This window comes from Lissotriton vulgaris, chromosome 5 (assembly GCF_964263255.1).
Source record: "Lissotriton vulgaris chromosome 5, aLisVul1.2, whole genome shotgun sequence".
In the NCBI taxonomy this organism is placed as follows: domain Eukaryota; kingdom Metazoa; phylum Chordata; class Amphibia; order Caudata; family Salamandridae; genus Lissotriton; species Lissotriton vulgaris.
The window spans coordinates 1397284083-1397299443 of record NC_141693.1 but is presented as its reverse complement, the minus strand read 5'-3'; the positions used below and the strand labels follow the sequence as shown (position 1 = coordinate 1397299443).

Below are 15361 nucleotides of genomic sequence, written 5' to 3'. Positions count from 1 at the left end.
GCCACAATTTGGACTTGAGAGAATTGGTATAAACCTATAATTAAACAATTAAATATTTCCCAGGGTCATTGAAGAAACCCATAACGGAAAATACAGTGGCTCCTCCTGGTAGTCAAAGACCAAGCGTACCAAGTGTGAATACAAGGTATATATGAATATTTACACACAGTATCTGGAGTTAGGGATTAACTTCTACCTCCCACCTTGTCTATAAGAGCGTCCATTGCGACACATATATACATAGATACTTCATGAAGATATAAAATTGTTAATATCCTATCCCTACATTTATTTTATCCAAAGGTAAAATACCAAACAGAAACTGAAAATAAGCCCAAAAATAAGATGGCAACAAGGTTCTGAACAGAAAGCACTGTCTTGTGGGGGAATTCACTCCACTTGTCCTAAGGTATGCAATAAATTTATAACTATCCCGATTGTATTAACAGGAGTTTTCCATTTGAGCTCCATAAGCATTGGACTATATAGTCCATGGGAGAGGTAAACACCATTAGTTTTGTTCGAAGTGTATGAGTAGAAAGAATATGGTTAATATGTCTCCTAAATTAATGTTTTCAACGTGAGCATGTATTTTTGAAACCTAAGTGTGTGAAATTATTACCAGCAACATGTAACAGAAAAGCCTGTGCTAAAAAATGATGCCTTTTTTGAACTAGAGATGCCTAAAAAGTAGTTTCAGTTACCACATTTGTGACTATTCATAACTGTGAATACATAATGGTCTGCACCAATGCAACTTAGAGTAACTCTGTGTTTTTAAATCTTTTTTTAAATTTGATGTAGAATCTGTCCTGAAGAAGGTAGAAATACAAGAAACCGAAACGCCGCGTCGACCTGTGATTCTTTGTTTTTAAATGTTTTTTATGCAAATGTATTAACGTTGATTCCTGAAACAATTGTATACTATGTAATGATGAAATTTTAAAATGTGTATGTATAATAAATGTACAACAGAGTAACTCATGGTGTGGTAAACTTTTCTTTTCTTTTTTAATTATTCTTTTTTAAACATTGATTCTTGTTTATTCTTTTTCTTAAAACTAAGTTTTGTGTTCATTGTGGGTATCACTAAATAACTGTCGTTTTGAATAAGAGTGTATGAATTGACTGTACAGTGAGGTGACAGTCATTTTTCTATAAAAATTTGGCATCTTCAGGGATATAAGTAAATAGAATAGTAAGTAAACATAGTTGTTCTGACCATACACGGATAGAAATCGAGTACAAATCACTGTAACTTTACCTTTCCTGCCATATTAGTGGCATGCTTTATAAATGTGTTTCTTTGAAAATGGAACATTCACCCTAGAGTCCAAGTACTAGGTGTGAAACACAGTCCTAGACTGTCTTCTCGTGGGGACGCCCCTGTCTCTCATTTTTAAGATTTACTATCCCCCCAGTCCCCTATTAGTCTGTGCGGGGTCCTCCTTTAGTTTTTAGGCTTCTTACTCAGACCAGCAAGGTCTGAGGGGCTGCTTTTTTTGAGGGAAGCAAGGGCCAGTCTGGAGCAACCAGACCAGCGGTGTATTTTCACAGAATCGTCGCCAAGATGGCCACTAGCCAACGGGCAAGTGACTGGGCAGACGCGTCAAGCAGGAAAATGCAAAAGGGCCCCACGCAGAACTCGTGGAGTGTGCAGGGCTGATCTTTGGTGCAGATGCTGCTCGTCTCTCGTTGCCTCCACGGGTCTCAGCTTTGCAGGGACTGTGGATCGGGCGGTTGGATGTCTGGCGAGGGGGTAGTATTCCAAATCGTATGACACCTTACTCAACATGTTTTGATAAAGCCAAACCATAGTTAGCATTTAACCAAGAGGTTCATAATGCACTTAAGAGTATATGGTATGGGAATATCCTAGAACAGCTATAAGGACATGGTTCCGAAAGCTGCTGACAGGCTCAGCTCATGCTGGAGCACCATCTCACATAAAACCAAGCACTCTGCCTTCAGGATTGTTAAGGCCTGCCATAGGAGTGACTTATAGATGTATATGTGTCCAGATATAAGGTTAGATATAGGTATATTATATCTAAGCAAGGGGCGATTACACAACCTTGCCCCAGCTGAGTGATCAGCCAGTTGTTTCAATGTGAATTGCCAGCCCCTGGTAGGCCTTGGATGCACCTATGCCCTGGGTACCTATAGTACACTGTACATGGGCTCATAAGGTGACCCAGTATCCAATTGGTAATGCACCTAAAATACATTGTAGTGAATTTAGAGAGAGAGCAGCTGGGCTGTGGGTCTGATTAGCAGGCCCACAGCCACATTAAGTCGAAAACCAGTGAAGCAAAAAGCAAAAAGTGGGGTGACCATAGGAAAGCAGACCCTACTCTCCTACACCACCCTCTTTATTGCTCCCTTGGCCAAGAAATCTTGAACTTCAAGGATTATGGACATGTGATCCTCTGGGAGGTGTGGTGTTAAGGGTGGGATCTCCAGGGGATAAAATTGAAAAGGTAGGTAGTATACATTTTGTACTATCGGTAGTACCCATCGATCGTACGTGATGCAACCTCTTAAAGGATGATCTTGACAAATTAAATAGTTTTGCAGTAGTTGCATGGTGATGGACTGGGGTTTGGGTAGCTCACTCCCCATGGGTACCTGGATGCTGTCAGCCTGATTCCTGCCATCGAACTCGAAAGGACTGGAGGCCTGGTATTGAGGTGCATATTGTCTCTGCCACTGCTAGTAGCCCCTACCGAAGTCTCAAAAGGAGCGCTGCTGGGGGAATTGCTGAACTGGTAGAGCCAAGCCCAGAGTACGTACAGTGGCCTTACTCTGCCTGAATCTTTTTTTTTTTACTTTGTTTTTATTAATTTTAACAGCAAATATCCAGTCATTGTAAAGCGATACAGAAACACATTGATACATGGCTGAGTTGCATATGTTGACATTCAAAGTAAAAGAGTACATATTCACATTGCAAAGGTTCAAAGAGATACCCTATTTGACATTGCATAAAGTCGTAAATCGTTGCATGGGTCTCTCACAGTAGTCCATTGCGGGTAATACACAACAGATTCGCCTACATCAAAAGACCAGCATATCATGCCATTTTTAATCAAATCTAACAAGACCTATCACATCTATTCCATACAAAACAAAACTTCCCTAACCCTCCTCCCCCCCCCCCCACCCCACAGGCTCGATAACAAGTGTCCATACGGTCATTTACACATGTCTAGATCTGAAGCATGAGTGTATCTAGGTTCCACAGACTGTCCCAGGTGTACTGTGTAGTTCTATATCAACATAGAGAGAGAAAGGGTTAGGGCACTCTTGGTCCCTAGTCAGTATAGCAAATAAACAAAGGAAGAGTGTCCGTAGGGGAGGGGTACAAAGTGATTGTAGCACGTGAAGTCAGAGGCCAGTTGTAAGTGTTCAGATGATAAGACCAATTTCAAGAAAAAATGCAAGATTTTTTCAGGAAACCCTTACTCACCCTAGTGGTGACATGCTTCATCATCGGGTCCACCGGGAGAAATCGAATACCTCCCCGGTGTGCTACGACGCCAGAAGACTGCGGAGCAGGTTCTTGTGAGGGTGAAGAGTGAAAAAGTATAGTGAAATTAAAAATGTCAAAGGTTGTACCAAAAAATCATTTATTAGCTGGTCAACCTGACATAGTAAAAACTAGCTATGTGTAGGGAAAACTAACCAAATAAAATATACTGGTGTTTCCCTTTTAGAGAAAGGTCAACATGTTTCTGCCCGTGGTATGTGTGACTTTACAGGGCTTTCTTCAGGACCAGTTTGCGAGTGTCCCCTTGACAGGAGAGGGCGCGCTAAGGCCCACCCTGCCAAAGGTTGTGAAAGTTAAAAATAGCACTATGTGTAAAAAGGTGCAAAAAATAAATAAACAAACTTGTAAGTTTGGGGGTTTACCTCTGTTACGAGGAACTTAGAAGTCTGTGGAAATAAAAATGAGACAAACAAACAAATACACAGACAAAGAACATAGAATCATAACTTATTGATCATTTTCAATGGTAATTGATGCACTTTAGTGGCGTGACACGTGCTGGCATACCTATCAAGGGCCGTGGCCGATATGCATGGGATGCGTAAAAGAAGTTGTGCCTAAATCCGGGGTGGAGGGGCCTCGACTAGCACTGAAAAGTGTAATCCAGCGCGGTCTGTTGCGTGTAGTAAATACAGCAACAGGTTGATAAATGGAGACTTACAGTGTTAAGTCCATCCGTGCAGGAGGCCAGAAGTGGCTACCCGTTGATAAATGGCTATCTATAATAGGGCGGCGGGGAGGTAGTCCCCGAGGTGAAGAGCGCAAAAGCAGAGCTTCGGTATGAATATCAATAACTCTGCTGGCCGTGACTTGTTAATTGTTCAAGCACACAAATATCAGAGCGTGAAAAGGAAATTATCCTCACTTGCAGAGAAATGAGCCACGCCCCATAGAACTCAGGAGGGGGGTGGGAGCGACAATGGCACACCCTATTAGGGAAGGAAACAAACATACACAGAGAAATTAGAGATCTGGCATGATCTAGAACACACAACTTATCGTAATGGGAGATGTCCGATGAGAAGTTCCTTACGCCCGCAACGCTCTGCACCCTCTCGGCACCTAGCTGTTCCCTCGCTGGATCTCGTGGATCCTGAGCGAAGGGCGAGCCCGGTGTTATGAGAGTGGAAGCAGAGCTCGGGCCAATCGGGAGCCGGTAATCCAAGCGAGGCTTGGAGTGCAAGACGCGTAGTCCCGCGAGAAGTGGATTTCAAAGCGGGATTTCAGCGCGCGATTGAAAACGAGGCTTGGAACACAAGCCCTTGCTGTTGTGACATGGAACCCTGTGGTCTTGTGGTTTTTAGAGGACAACGTTTATCAGGGTGCTGGGGTTGGCCCTGATTCAAAGTGACTTAAAGGAGGGTGACAACCTTGACTCATAATAAGTTAGTTTTAAGCCACTGGTCCAAGGGATTTGATCGTTCAGCCCATGTCACCCTCCTTTAACTCACTTTGAGCCAGGGCGAACCGCAGCACCCGGATAAGCGTTGTCCTCTAAAAACCACAAGACCACAGGGTCCTGAGCTTACCATCTACTGTCTAGCGATGTGGTGTGTATATATATCTCTCTGGATACCACATTTGAAAAGCTCTGCCCCTGCCACTAACCAATAAGAAACCCCTTAATTTCTCTGGTCTAAACACTCCTGCTATGAGTGTCATTGTAGCGTGAATTGCTGCAAATTGCTGTCATAACATTAAGGGCTTGTGTTCCAAGCCTCGTTCCTACTTCCCTAATCGTTTCCTAATAATTTCCTAATAATAACTATTTTGCCTTTACAATGCCGGTTCCCATGTCACAACAGCAAGGGTTTGTGTTCCAAGCCTCGTTTTCAATCGCGCGCTGAAATCCCGCTTTGAAATCCACTTCTCGCGGGACTACGCGTCTTGCACTCCAAGCCTCGCTTGGATTACCGGCTCCCGATTGGCCCGAGCTCTGCTTCCACTCTCATAACACCGGGCTCGCCCTTCGCTCAGGATCCACGAGATCCAGCGAGGGAACAGCTAGGTGCCGAGAGGGTGCAGAGCGTTGCGGGCGTAAGGAACTTCTCATCGGACATCTCCCATTACGATAAGTTGTGTGTTCGAGATCATGCCAGATCTCTAATTTCTCTGTGTATGTTTGTTTCCTTCCCTAATAGGGTGTGCCATTGTCGCTCCCACCCCCCTCCTGAGTTCTATGGGGCGTGGCTCATTTCTCTGCAAGTGAGGATAATTTCCTTTTCACGCTCTGATATTTGTGTGCTTGAACAATTAACAAGTCACGGCCAGCAGAGTTATTGATATTCATACCGAAGCTCTGCTTTTGCGCTCTTCACCTCGGGGACTACCTCCCCGCCGCCCTATTATAGGTAGCCATTTATCAACGGGTAGCCACTTCTGGCCTCCTGCACGGATGGACTTAACACTGTAAGGGCCCGATGTAGGTGGCAAATTCCGGTCGGAAACGGCCGAAATCAGCCGTTTCCGACCGGTATTTGGCACTTTGAGATGTAGGGGGCCAGTATTTACCTATCCGGTATATTTACCAAATCGGTAAATTTACAGAATCTGTAAAATACCGAATCGGTATTTTTACCGATTCGGTATCTTACAGATGTAGGTGGGACTCTTCTGAGTCCCACAGGCCTTTCAGATTCGGTATTTTAACACCCAATCCAATTGGGTGTTAAAATACGGAATACAGGTGTGCATGCACATGTGTGCATGCACACCTATGCCATGTAACAGACAGACATGCCCTTAGGGCATGTCTGTGTGCCACATGGCACACAAGCCAGTATTGGGGGTGCTAGAGGGTGTCAAAGTGACACCCCCTGCACCCTTGCTGGAATCGGTATTTACCGATTCGGTAAATACCGAATCGGTAATGCCCATTGATTCCTATGGGCTTCAAGGCCCATAGGAATCAATGGGGGATACCGAATCGGTATTTACAGAATCGGTAAATACCGAATCTTACAGATTCGGTATTTACCGAATCTGAAATACCTACATCTCCCCCCCTCTAATTTACCACTTCATAAATACCGAATCGGTATGATTCGGTATTTATGAAGTGGTAAATATAGATTTACCTACATCGGGCCCTAAGTCTCCATTTATCAACCTGTTGCTGTATTTACTACACGCAACAGACCGCGCTGGATTACACTTTTCAGTGCTAGTTGAGGCCCCTCCACCCCGGATTTAGGCACAACTTCTTTTACGCATCCCATGCATATCGGCCACGGCCCTCGATAGGTATGCCAGCACGTGTCACGCCACTAAAGTGCATCAATTACCATTGAAAATGATCAATAAGTAATGATTCTATGTTCTTTGTCTGTGTATTTGTTTGTTTGTCTCATTTTTATTTCCACAGACTTCTAAGTTCCTCGTAACAGAGGTAAACCCCCAAACTTACAAGTTTGTTTATTTATTTTTTGCACCTTTTTACACATAGTGCTATTTTTAACTTTCACAACCTTTGGCAGGGTGGGCCTTAGCGCGCCCTCTCCTGTCAAGGGGACACTCGCAAACTGGTCCTGAAGAAAGCCCTGTAAAGTCACACATACCACGGGCAGAAACATGTTGACCTTTCTCTAAAAGGGAAACACCAGTATATTTTATTTGGTTAGTTTTCCCTACACATAGCTAGTTTTTACTATGTCAGGTTGACCAGCTAATAAATGATTTTTTGGTGCAACCTTTGACATTTTTAATTTCACTATACTTTTTCACTCTTCACCCTCACAAGAACCTGCTCCGCAGTCTCCTGGCGTCGTAGCACACCGGGGAGGTATTCGATCTCTCCCGGTGGACCCGATGATGAAGCATGTCACCACTAGGGTGAGTGAGGGTTTCCTGAAAAAATCTTGCATTTTTTCTTGAAATTGGTCTTATCATCTGACCACTTACAACTGGCCTCTGACTTCACGTGCTACAATCACTTTGTACCTCTCCCCTATGGACACTCTTCCTTTGTTTATGTACTGTGTAGTTCTGCAATAATAGGTAATAGAACCCAATGACTCTTAAGGAGCTGATGTGTCCTATTGTCATTGGTCCATGACCTCAGCAGATGGTGTCGCGACTCCCTAGTAGGATAATATATGTATCGCTGCATATTCATCCATGAGTGTATTCCAGCTCAGCGATATTGGTGTTTCCGTAGGCCTCTATACTCCTCTCTATTTAGTTCAGCTCCAGCCGCCCTACCCCATCGGAACACCTCTGCATGCCAATCCTGCAGGGACGGAGCACTAGTGGCTTTCCACTGTGTGGTTATGGCTCTTTTAGCTAGAAGGAGCGCAAGATTAACGAATCGACAGGTGAGATTACCCTTCTTCCCGAGGCTATATCGGTCAATATTTTGCATACTGTCTTCCAGTAGGGTCCCAGCCTAGGGCAGTCCCATACCATGTGTATTAGCCCTGCGTTGTGTGCATGACAGCACGGACAGGTATCACTTGCTTCCAAAAACATAGCACAAAATCTGCGTGGGGTTAAATAAGCTCTGTGAAGTAGCATTAATTGGGGGCACTAGGTGGCGCCGGACCAAGATGGCCACACTGCAGTGAGGCTCTCGCCTAGTTGAGCCTATTATGATCTTAAACACCATCCTGACCGTTACTCAGAGCCCTGTCTGCAGGGGAATCAAGTTCGCCTCCCCGAGCTGATTGCTCCGGTATCAGGATCTTGCGCAACGCTGCTCCACAGCGAGAGAAAGCCGCCTCTAACCCGGCGAGCGGCGCCCTGCGCTCATCTGCGATCCGGCCCCTATGCGGCGGCGATCTACGTGACACCGGGGATCCGGGGCCCAGCCGCGAATAAATCATAGCGGACGGCGGACGACGGACGACGGAACCTTCCTGCCCTCACGTCGGAGGACTCTGGTAGAGGTGAGGGCCCCCCCACCCCCCGATAGACAGTAACCCCCGTGGGCCGCCCCCTCTCCTACCCTCCCTTGCCTAAACTTTGCCTCAGTGCGACCCCCCCACGTACTGTCACTGTATCTACACCTGCGACGTGGGACCCAACACCCCCTGAAGGGCCCGAGCTACCTGCCCCCATCGGGGCTATAGACACTTGAAAGGCGCTGCTATCTACAAGGCCCCTCATGTAAGCACCGACGCGGGCGCTGAAACAGACTTTTGGCGCGAAGGTGACCCAGACGCCATATCCTGCACACGTATGACTTAGCCTCTTGCCGTAGTGGTTGAGTGTCCTGTGGGGTGCGCACTGAGGCCTGTGGCCGCACTACAAGGCCCCCCTGACCACCGCACCTCCCAGCGCAGACCTGCATGCGTAAAGACCATTCTTCTTCCCCCCCAGGAGCGGCCATTCGGAGGGGCCCAGCACATTGGAATACTGCCGTACTTGATTGAGGCATAACGGCCGTGGGCTCCCCCCCTCCTCGCATTCCCTTTCCAAAGTTCGCCGCCAACCCAGAGATTTACAAGGCTCCGAGATCGAGGAGTCGCGGACGCCGAGGCGCGCCATGGGCCGTGGCGACGCCAAACAATCGAAAATCCCGTTTGAGGCCAGGAAAACGACAAAAACGCCGCCTGGGCCGGGCGACAGCCCCACCACTGCCATGCCGCCGGATGAAGACTGGAAATCTCTGCTTTTGGGCATGAAGCAAAGTCTCTCAAACATAGATGCCAAAATTGACAGTATGAACTCTCGCATGGACGGGATAGTGGCCAAAATAGATCAGCACGACTTACGTCTCAAGGAGGCGGAAGACAGAATCTCCGGACTGGAGGACGGAGCCGCCACTGCGCACCGCCAAGCTTCCCAAATGGACAGGCTTCTCAAAGTCATTGCGGATAAAAATAAGGACTTGGAAGCCAGGTCCCGAAGAAACAACGTCCGCATCCTAGGCCTGGCGGAAACGACAAACACTGGGAAAATGGAACCCTTCGTGGAAACCCTGGTCACAGAACTCTTCGGGAAGGAAGCCTTTTCACCGCACCTTATAGTCGAGCGGGCACACAGATCCTTAGCTGCTCGACCCCCCCCTGGTGCTGCTCCCAGGCCCATAATTGCGTGCTTCCTCAATTACAGAGACCGCGACGCTGTGTTGCGACGTGCCCGGGAACTGGGCACAGTAACCTATGGAAACGCTAACCTGTCCTTTTTCCCAGACTTCACCCCCGCAGTGCAAGAGGCCCGAAGGAAATTTACTGCTGTTAAAAAGAAATTGCAAACGCTGGAAATCTCTTATGCCATGCTCTCCCCTGCGAAACTGAAGATCTCGTGCCATGGCAAACAACATATTTTCGTGAATCCGCAGCAGGTCGAGGACTTCCTGAAGCAGCAAGGACGCGACCGAGCTGGGAACACCGAGGAAAGGCGCCGATCCCGATCGCGCTCACCGATGGAGCAACAGGACTGATCCTATCCCTCACTATGCTGTGAGACGGCGGCCCCCTGAGGATATGACACGCCACTTCAGAAACTACATTCCCGGTGGGGTACTTTTCCAGACTTTCTCTATACCGGTCTGAACAATGGACGAGGCTCGACAACCTACCTCCATCCCAAGACAGAGGACCCAGAGTCGACTGGCGTCTGTTGGGTGTGACTAGTGAGGTAGGAGGCTGGTCAGGCGCCCCTAGAATTGCTTCCCCAATGGGTGATCCCCATTATAGCCTCTCCCCCCTCGGGGTAAAGATGACTCTCAAATGCTGGTTTACTGTACTTTGGTTTTTTTGCAGGTTGGGGGGTGGGGTGGGAGGTGTTCTTTACCCGGCGCGTTGGGGTGGCCGGTGTGGGTGGGATGGGGTTCCGTCAATTCACAGTCGTAATCATGGTAGCTTGAAGTTAGGTCTGGGTCAGGAGGTTAGACGGGAACTGATGATCTATATATGTACAAACAGCGTGGCTAATTGTATGTATTACACCTGTATGCGCGTACAGAGCATTGTACTGCACTTATTGACATGGGTGACGTGACGGATCTAATCAGCAACTGCGCTTGATGTCGTGGAATGTCCGTGGGCTCAATAACCCGCGGAAGAAGAGACTAGTATTGGGTTACTTAGCCAGGCAGGGAGTTTCCATTGCCATGCTCCAAGAAACACATTTAATCCCGGGAACTTCTCCACTGTTTGCGGCCCGTTGGTCCTCCAGCAGAGTGTTCTCATCATACTCTAATTACGCTAGAGGGGTGACGATTTTGGTCAGACGGGGAGTGCGTTTTATTCTTGATGGAACAGAAGTAGACTCGACCGGCAGGTTTTGCATGGTCTGGGGTAGGCTATACTCTCATAAGGTACTTTTGGCCTGTTACTATGGCCTCAATACAGATGGCCCGTCCACACTTCTCACTTTATGGGTTAAGATTCAGAGGCTAGGGATTGCACATGTTGTCTTAGGTGGCGACTTCAACACAGCACTTCGCCCCAACATTGACAGATCCCACCCACAGGCGCTACACTACACGCACACAAAACGTACCCTCTCGAATATTGTGGAAGAATATCGTCTAACTGATGTCTGGAGGCACATACACCCTAAGCAGGCGCAGGGCATCCACTACTCCGCAGTGCACTCCACCTGGGCACGCCTAGATTACGTGTTCTGCTCAGCGGGGCTCTCCTCCTGGTTTGTTGCAGCGTTCCACTTGGCTCGCACCCTCTCCGACCACGCCCCAGTGTTAGTGTCATTGCATCTCCCACAGGACGTGTCCCCCTACTTAAATTGGCACCTTAACCCAGCACATCTCACCGACTCAGCCTTTAAGGCCGAACTAGAACAAGACATACAAGATTTCTTTGATCGCAACTTAAACTCGGTCTCCAGCATAACAAGAGTCTGGGAGGCCTTTAAGGTAACCGTCAGGGGGTGGTGTATTGCTAAGGGGGGTGGAGTCCTCAAATCCCTAAGAGGCGAGCTGCGTAAGCTTGAACAAAAGCTGAAGCAAATCGAGAGGGAGGCGGAGAGTGCCACACCCGACCATGCAGCTAGGGCACGACTTCGAGAGAAGCTGAATGAATACTCAGACCTAGCAGACAAAGAATGTAAATTTCTCGGGAAACAGTACACAGCACGTAGCTATGGTGAGGGTGATAGGCCAGGCAAAGCACTTGCATCCGCGGTAAACCCCCCCAGATATCATAATTTGATCACAACACTCCTGGATGAGCATAACGTACCCCAACGCGACCTGCCGAAACAACTCCGGATACTAGCGGACCATTACTCCACACTCTGCACTTGCCAACGGTCTACCCCACTGAATCTGAACGCATATCTAGAGGACACAGCGCTGGCGTGGTTAGGCCCATCACAACAAAAATTCTTACATCACATACTCGAACTGGAAGAGATCACGGACGCTATCATGTCCATGAAATCGGGAAAATCGCCGGGCTCGGACGGTTTACCGATTGATTTTTATAAAGCCTATATGCACATTCTTGCTCCGATACTGCAACAAGTCTATTATGCAGCATTAGACAAGGGTATTCTACCAAACACTATGCTGGAAGCTCTCATAACATCGCTGCTGAAGCCGGGCAAGCCGCCGGAGTCTTGTGACTCGTACAGACCCCTGTCCCTACTAAATTCGGACATAAAGATACTGGCGAAGGTACTTGCATCGCACCTGAATCTACTAATGGAGAGACTGGTGTTACCAGATCAGGCGGGCTTTGTCCCGAATCGCGCTACTTCCCATAACCTACGCACGCTCCAGGCTGTAATTCAAGACATTACCCCTACGTGCGAAGCAGCCGCCGTTTTTCTAGACGCCACCAAGGCGTTCGATTCACTACAGTGGGATTACCTGCTGGCGCTGCTTGAACAAATGGGGCTTCCTTTTAGTTTCTTAGACTGGATCCGACTGCTCTATCGTCAACCGATGGCCTCAGTACTGCTGAATGACTCCCGCTCTCCCCCCTTCGAGATTCACCGCGGGACAAGGCAGGGATGCCCACTGTCCCCGGTCCTATTCGCGATCGCTATTGAACCCCTGGCGGCCAAACTACGACAGCACCATAATCACCGTTCCCTAAGCCCGGATAGACAATTGCTCGTTGACCTATACGCCGATGACATGACTCTCTATGTCCATAAACCCAAGGAAAATCTGAACCCCCTGCTACGTGAGATTACCAAATTTGGTGGTTTCGCAGGCATACAAATAAATTGGTCAAAGTCTGCCCTGTTTCCGCTGACTGACATCACCACACAATTCCCCCTAGATTACCCACTAATCTGGGAGGCAGAAGAGATCAGGTACCTAGGTATTAATGTGACGAGACGCCGTGACACTCTTATCCGAACTAATTACGGTACAGTCCTAGACAAGTTGACCGACACAGTAACTAGATGGATACATCTCCCATTGGCAATGACAGGGCGTGTTTCCCTGATCAAAATGGTGGTGCTGCCGAAACTGCTTTACCTTTTCACAAACATCCTGTATACCCCGGGCTCTCATTTTTTCCGCGCACTCACCTCCCAAATGTCAAGACTGATCTGGGGTGGCAAGCAGCCACGGATTGGCATGACTACGCTTATGCTTCCCTTTCATCAGGGAGGATTCGACGTCCCTAATTTCCGGAGATATTATGATTGTGCACAAGCCCACTTCGCGGTGTATTGGCTTCATCCCCCTCCATTTATGGCCCATCTGGCAGTTGAAGACGGCTACATGAGGCCAGTTCCACCATCGGGGTACCTCTACACTGACGCCAAAATTGTGGACCGGGATCCCAGTACGGTAGACTGTACGGTACTCGCCTGGAGGCGCCTAGCGAACACTTTAGGCACGCCGTTCCTATACTCGCCACTAATGACGCTGGCGCGTGACCCCAGACTCCGTGTTGCCTGCGAGGAAATAGGCCGTAAAATGCTTACGAGGCTGGCACTTCACACGTGGGGAGACCTGTACCTACAAGGTACTTTCCGAACGTCTGCACAATTCTTTGGAGATGTCACCCCGTCCATTATGGATACTTTTCTGTACGTACGTCTGAGGCAGAACGTGAAGGCGATTACCTCTACCTTCCCAGACGAACCGGACACGGTGCAGCCCCTCCACACTCTACTTCAAACCGATGCTCCGAAACATGTAGTTTTGTTGCTCTGTAAACACACACAGGCAGCCCCGTCCCCACCTACTCTGAGAGCAAGACGTGACTGGGACAGTGACCTACAGGCCCAAATGACGGACGAACAATGGGAGGAAAGCTGTGCTCATACTGCGGCTGTGACGGGCAACGCGCGTCTAAGACTTATACACTGCAAGTTTTTGCATAGACTTTATTACACGCCGGCTAAGCTGCACCGCTTTCGACTCCGGGAGGATGACAGGTGTGCCCGTTGCGGGGCTGAAGGTGCGGACTTTTTCCTCCTCGTGTAGCTGCTTACTGGGAGGAAGTATTCGCTGCCCTATCGGACATGGTCGAGGTACTACCCTGTCCAAAAATCGCACTGCTGGGACAGCAGTGCCAGGCCCTGCTGGCCCACCGTAAATTTTTTGCTTTAAGCATTCTCCTCGCAAAACGTCATGTGGCATGCCGATGGGGACGTGGACGGGCGCCCGAGTTTAAGGTTTGGATTGCGACAATGTCCACTTGGCAGGATCACCTACATAATTGTGCAGAGCTCCTTTCCCACAAGTTGAGACCCAAAGACGTGTGGGGACCGCTTACTACATACCTTCTACGTCTCCAAGACTCTACACAGCCAGACACGGATGCGCCGGATGGGGGGGACACCTCTGTGATACCATGCACTGCTCCCCATTCCTGATACACCTCACTGGGATACCACACTTCTGTCTTGGGCTCCTGCACATAGCATGTTCTGCATTCCGCGCTCCCTTACCTGCTGCCTCACCTATACCATATTCCGCAGCTCTCAGCTTCCCCGTACGATGCGACAAACGCGTATCTCACTCCCACTTTCTAGGCTAAGCGCTCTGCATGCCCCGATACCCTGCGACATATAGGTGTTCCGTGTGCCTCCTCTGTGGCACCTCCCGAGTGCTGACCTGACGACGGATTGCTGAACACGCTTCATCTTCTGTTTCCCTCACTTTAGATTCCATCTCCCCATCCCTCCTCTTCCCCGTATTACATATCTCTCCACGGGACAAGGGGGTGCTACCGTCTGGAACTCATGGCATGGTGGGCGATCTTGAGGTTTCTCCCGTGCTTCGCAGCTCCCTTACACTCATGGAGGGGCGGAGGGGGGGTGCTGGAAGGGCTGACCTGATGCAATAGACATACTGGATTGCCAGACCACATACATAAGTTATAATTGACTGTTGTTCATGGGTTTTGTTGGGGATGAAAAACAAAAAAAGAAAACTAACATCAGGCATTCTCTGCTATATGACTGTCGATGTCTTCGTCATTACTGAATGCTGCCGAACACAGCTCTCTATAGTATTCAACGCGGCCGGCCCTGAGGGGTTGTAGGCGGCTTGCTGTGTCAGATAATACCCTCTACGTTAATACTTTATGCTGAGCACTATGAGATTGCTGCCGGCCTGCACCCTGCAGGATGTAGGAGAGAACAGCTGTGTATATAACAACTACCTCAATAAAGGTTTTCAGAAAAAAAAAAAAAGTTGCATTAATTGAATACATTTGAATTTAGGGATAAGAGACACTTTTTTGAGGTGCCCTAGTACAGTATCCCATTCCTTGTCTGTGAATGCACGGCCCACATCCTCCTCCCATTTGTCGCGTAGTGGTTGAAATGAGATTGCCATTGGAGTCAGAATCCTGTGAGTCAACCATTTTGTTAGGCGTGCCCCATTTCCCATCAGGTATTGCATGGTAAGAAGCGTATTTGTGGCTGGTTCAG

General features: G+C 48.3%; 1 protein-coding gene across 1 annotated transcript in view; it reads right to left on the bottom strand.

Annotated features, from left to right (window-relative positions):
- Positions 1 to 15361, bottom strand: part of LOC147712654 (suppressor of tumorigenicity 7 protein homolog) — a 1198755-nt gene that overhangs the window by 579577 nt on the left and 603817 nt on the right. The window lies entirely within an intron of this gene.